The sequence below is a fragment of the Cololabis saira genome, chromosome 17 (genome assembly GCF_033807715.1).
Source record: "Cololabis saira isolate AMF1-May2022 chromosome 17, fColSai1.1, whole genome shotgun sequence".
NCBI classification, from domain to species: domain Eukaryota; kingdom Metazoa; phylum Chordata; class Actinopteri; order Beloniformes; family Belonidae; genus Cololabis; species Cololabis saira.
The window spans coordinates 7,813,525-7,819,524 of record NC_084603.1 but is presented as its reverse complement, the minus strand read 5'-3'; positions in this window follow the sequence as shown (position 1 = coordinate 7,819,524).

Below are 6,000 nucleotides of genomic sequence, written 5' to 3'. Positions count from 1 at the left end.
GTCCCGGTGACGTTTATTTTTGTTTGCTATTGGTGTCTGAACGGATTTATGTGACACTCTGCAGATGTTTACAAAGAGCAGCTTTTCAAGGCCTTGATGGCATCCTCCCAGTTTCCTTGGCCTCCTGTTATTCCTTTACAGGACATCCTAAAAGATACCTCTGAATCAAACTCCAAAAACGGTTGCACCGATACTTTTAAGCTAAATGTATGCTCTAAATCTTAAAATGCTATAATATTTATAATGGAAATTAATTGGTTATCTAATGTAACTGGAGGACTTGGCATTTGAATGTTGGCTGTTTTGTAAAGTATTGGACTATTTAATTCATTAGAACACAAACTATAAGCCCAATTTGTTCTTAATGGGTTAGATATTATAGATTTATTTATTTATTTATTTATATATATATATATATATATATATATATATATATATATAGACGAGTGGAAGGAAATATTTTTTTAAACTATAGTTTGTCATCTTTAGAAGATGATCAAAGCTGGATATTTTTATGATTCTCATCCCTGGCAAAAATTATTAAAACTGTTCTTGAAGTGCTGTAATTGTGTATTATCATTATTTTCAGATCAAGTAGGATAATAAAGTTACAGGATCATGAATGTGCCTCCTCGGGCTTTTATGACAGCTTGAATGGATTTCAGTTAGAGAGACAGGATCTTCAGTAATTGGGGTTGAACCTTCTCGTCTAGTGATTGAGGCATCAGCGTTGCAGGAGGAGCCTTAATGCAGGTCTTCCATTGTAACAATTTTTAATTACGATCCGGATGGATTGCTGGGCATGTCATTGAGTTGGTTCGCCTTTTCAGACGAAAAAGTTTTGAGCCTCTTTGTTTTGTGGCACAAAGCACTGGTCTAAGTCTTTATTTCTAAGTGCTTTATCACCAGGCCTAATTTTGGCTGAAACTGCACGCCTCTAATAGTCTCCAGGTGTGCAGGTAACCATAACATGCTACTGCATATCCTTATTCTCTTCAGTCATTCCAGGTCAAACTAGTTTTGTTGCATCATCCCCTTCCTGAATGCGGATTATTGATGTATTACTAAATATCACTTTCATCCAATCAGCCACAGTCCATGACTGTTTTCCTTTACCTGCTGTAACCTTGTATGTACGTGTTTAGGTCGTAGTAAGAGTTTACGTTAGGATTTACAAACACAAAAGTCACTACTTTATAGTTTGGTCTACAGACACAGAGTCTCATTTATGTCCTTTTGCTTTTTCATTCCTTTGTGCGTAATCTATTTTCAAGAAATATAGGTAGGAGTTTTCTGACTTTTTGACACTTGCCTGGTCTACCTGAATGTGTCTTCTCTGTCCGTCCCATTTTGATTGCACTTGGTCCAGATTTAAACACAGCCGACTGGAAACAGTTGTTTTTAAACGGGGGTTGTGTTCAGCCTCTCACTGTACATTTACACTGAGCTGAACTGGATCAAATTTATTTACTCCCAAAGAGAAAAATTATATTGAAACCGCTGAGAAATTTAAATAAATTTGAAAAAACTGAAGAAAAAAAAAACAAACTGAAACAAACTGCTGGAAAGTTGGAAGCACAGCAGAGTACGACGGAGTATTAGGGCCAAACTAAAAAAAAAAAAAAAGGAAATTATGAGAATAAAGTCATAATAATATGAGAATAAAGTCGTAAAATTACGAGAATAAAGACACAATATTACCAGAATAAAGTCGTAATATTAAATATATTATAAATATATAAATATAACTTCACAAGATGCTCAATATTCCTCATTTTAACACAGGGAGAAGACTGCTCTTTCTGTTAGAGTTCTCATAAATTACGACTTTATTCTCATAAATTACGACTTTATTCTCGTAATGTTACGACTTTATTCTCGTAATGTTACGACTTTATTCTCGTAATATTACGACTTTATTCTCGTAATATTATGACTTTATTCTCATAATATTACGACATTATTCTCATAATATTACGACTTTATTCTATTACGACTTTATTCTCGCAACATTATGACTTTATTCTCGTAATTTCCTATATTTTTTTTTTGTTTTAGCTTGGCCTTAATACTCCGTCGTAGCAGAGAGAGGTGTGTTTGAACTTTTTGCACCTTAGAAGCAACTCAGCTGAGAGCTACAGCACCTGCAAGTGAGACACAATAACTAGCTCGGTCACATGGATATAAACTCCCAGCCAACGGTTCAATATCTGCAGTGTAGCCATGCTCCCTCGTGGTCGATGCTCTCAAATCTGTGAACAAGTTCTGTGACCTCTCCTCCTCCTAGTTTTGCATTCTTCGCCTCAGAGTAAATCGAGCTGGGTAGAGAGAGTCGTTGGAGTCTAGAAAATGTTCCCAGTTTGTCCGCTTCAGCGCTCCAGGCTCTTCCATTCTATGTTTAAGAAGTGATCTCATGTTTTACATGAAGACTGAGAGAATAAATGGTTTCAAATACCTCCTCGGTTCTCTGGGTCTCAACCCTTCCCCACCTCCTCAACGTCTCCTCTTCAGCCCATGTGGATTTAGGATGCTGGGGCTTATTTGGAGCACTAATTGGTCTTTGGAAAGTTACTAACATCACTGTTGTCATGGTTACCCACAACCGATGTTAAGAAGTACCAGAATCCTTCGCAAAATCCCTTCAAGCAGCACGGCATCCAGACCAGTGTAGAAAAATTAAATCTAGGACATAATTTTACCCAATCACATTATATTTTATGTTTACACCAGAGAGTGTTTGTGGAGTACTCCAAGGTAGGACGAATAGTGGGCGTATGTTTTTATGAACTCCTACTCGTCACAAGAATAAAGAAAAGCTTCCAGCGGTCTGAAACAGCTTTTGTTCTGTTATTTTGTTAATGTTTTCTGGACACCGCAAAGAACATCAGTACATGTACAGTCATGTGTGAAAGTAAGTACTCTCTTTCTAACCCTCTTAGTTTCTTGTGTAAAAAATAATAAAAATCATCTGATCACAGTGGGTGTTATTATTAGGAAAATATGTCTTCTGATAAAAAAAACATATGGATTTGTTCACAGAATGGGAAATTTATTTATCAATTATGAAGTTAATAGAACAAAACAGTGTGGGCAATACTAAATACCCCATGATTCAGTAGCTTGTGAATTCACTTTTAGCAGAAAAAACTGAAGTAGTCGATTCCTGTATGGCCCTGTTCACCTCACACATTATTGTGAAGGTATTTTATCCTTCATTTCTTCATTTCGCTGAGCTTTCTCAGTCTCTCTTTTAGGCACAATGCTTGTATGGTTCCCCTGCAGTGAATGAGCTGGATTGACTCCTGGACTTGGACAAGGGCATGGTTTTGATTTTGATGTTATTTGGATGATTATCCTGTTGTCTGACCCTCTCTCAGCCAGTCTGCAGCTATCACACTGATGGCCTCGCATTTGTCTCCAGAATATGTTCATGAACAGGAATCTTTTTCAAAAGCATTGTCAAGCACAGCTTCACATCGGCCATGACTGAGGCATTTTTGCTGAAATTCTGTATTTGATTTCACAAAACATGGCTTCACTTTCTTTTCATCTGTTCTTGGGAAATTTTCCCTGAAGTATTCTTATTTGTTCAGATGCCTTGATCATGAAGCTAAAATGTTATTGCGTATTTTTTTAGACAAAAGAGGCATTCTCATGCTGCTTTCTCAAACAAAATGGTCCTTATTTAAATTTGTTTTCCCGGACATTAACATTTAACATGCCCACTGAGGCCTGTGTGGTCCGGGACATTCTAACCTTGGGGTGAATTTGCTCCAGTTAAAGATTGTCAGCTGTACTAAATACTTCCCATTGGCTAATAATCCTTGCCGCTCTAGAGCATTGAACTCCAAATTGTTCAAAAACACTTTTCTAACCCTTTCTAAAATAATGTGCAGCAGTAAGACCACTTATGTTAACACACCTGAATTGTCCGGATCAGGAACCCGTCTAGAGAAACTTCTGCTTTCATACGGGTTCTCACATTTGCTGGTGGCCGGTTCATCGAGGGCTTTTGCACAGGACTGCATAAACAATAAATATGCATTAAAAATTGGGGTTATGTATTTGGTTGATTTTTTGATAGCCTTCTCCTCAAAACATTCTGTTATTTTCACCACAGCAGAGCCTTTTGACATGGAGTCACATTTCCATTCACATGCTCCAAAGGCACTCAGGACACAGGGGGCCATCAGGCAGAACCAAAACCCAGTACAACTGTGGTCAAACGGGGCTCAAGTTGACCACAGAGCATTCCAACGAGCCGCTTCGTGAGACCTGGGGTCGTGACGTTGTTGATGCTTTGGTAGATGGACTTAAACATGGAGCTCCAAGAGGACCCAAGCTTGCTGTCCGTCTATGTGCATGTCCAAAACCAATGGTCATGTCTAGACACTGAGTCATAACTACATAAATACTATCATTATTTCAGAAAATTCAGTCATTTTCGTAGATCTTAAATGATTGGCCTTCAGTAAAAGTTAAGGGATCATAATATTCAATGCTCCTGGTCCTAAAAAAAAGCATGAATATGGGACACTAACTTCACGACACTGCCTTTTACCGTTTGTTGAATTAAAATTATTCACCACTGAAAGGACCATAGATCTCCTTTCCACACCTCCAAACCAAAATAAGACGTCAACAATGCCGCCGATATGTCACATTAACACAAAATCATAGCAGCATCTTTAAATTTGACACGTCAGCACATTGCAGGAGATGCCACTAGATTCCTGATCCAGGGACAGATCTACAGGGGGGCAGCTGCCCCACTTAGGAGCCTTGCCCCCCTAATTTTAATGTTCTTAAAAAGATACTAAAAACAAATGATTATTCTCAAAATCCCCTTAATGCTTTTAAATAAGGCTTTAATCTTTACTATAAAAGATCATCTTTGGTCCCTAAAATACTTGCCCCTGGGAGGAGGGAGGAGCGGCCAGGAGAAGCAAGGGAAAGGGATAAAAATGATGAAGAGAGAATTCGGGAGATTTAGATGTGGGAGGGCCACTGAGGGACGAACAGAGCAGCAACAAAGTGAGGAAGAAGAGGAGCAAGACAGCAGTGTGAGGGATGAAGACGAGAGGGTATCAGGTTCAGAAAAAGGGACAGATACTGACGAGGTAAGTGATGAAGATGAGGATGGCAGGGAGTCAGAGGAACAACCCTCAGTTTCAGCTGAACAAATTGATGTGTCTCTTATTCGAAATTCCAGTGTAGCAACATAAGATCACACTCAATAAAATAACGTGCTTTAAAAAGAATCCTCTGTTTTGAGATTAAAGTCCGAATTCTGACTTTTTTTCCCTCAGAATTGCATTTATTTTTCTTCAGTGGTCCTGATACTTTTCCATAGGGATGTCCCAGTACAACCTAATTTAAAGACGTTCCCCAAAACCCTCCAAGGAGCAACAAAAAGAGGTTATCATAGACATTGGAATTTCTTTATATTGCACTGATGTTGTCCCACGCCACCCTGTCTAGACCTCGTGCCACCCCTTTGCCCCCCCCCATGTAAAATAGTCTAGATCCGCCACTGCAGTCTAAAAAGAAGGTAGCAGAAAAGAGAAATTAGTTCAAGACAAGCAAAAACAAAAAATAAATGTATACCATTCATTCTGAATATGCTTCTGCAGGGGAGTAATGAAGTGCTGATCCAGCCTCTCTGCAGGGCCTTGCAGCTGAGACGGCTGCAAATGTCTCGTTTCCAGAAATAATCTCACCTGTTCTGACTCATTTCCTCCAACTACTTTTGTAAATGAACGTCCCAGTAGTCTTAAACACACAGCAAAATAAAAACAGCAGAGGTGATATTTATTTCTAAATCACCTAAATGAAAAAGAGCCGTGCCACACAGTCGTTTACTAAAGTAATGAAAGCTGAGAAAGATGGGGAAATGTTGACTGCTAGAACAGTACAGTCCTCAGCATGGGCCCCATCTCACTCCAGAGTGAACTGATAAAAGATACAAATGTGAGGGGTACTTCCCACGCGTGGGTGGGG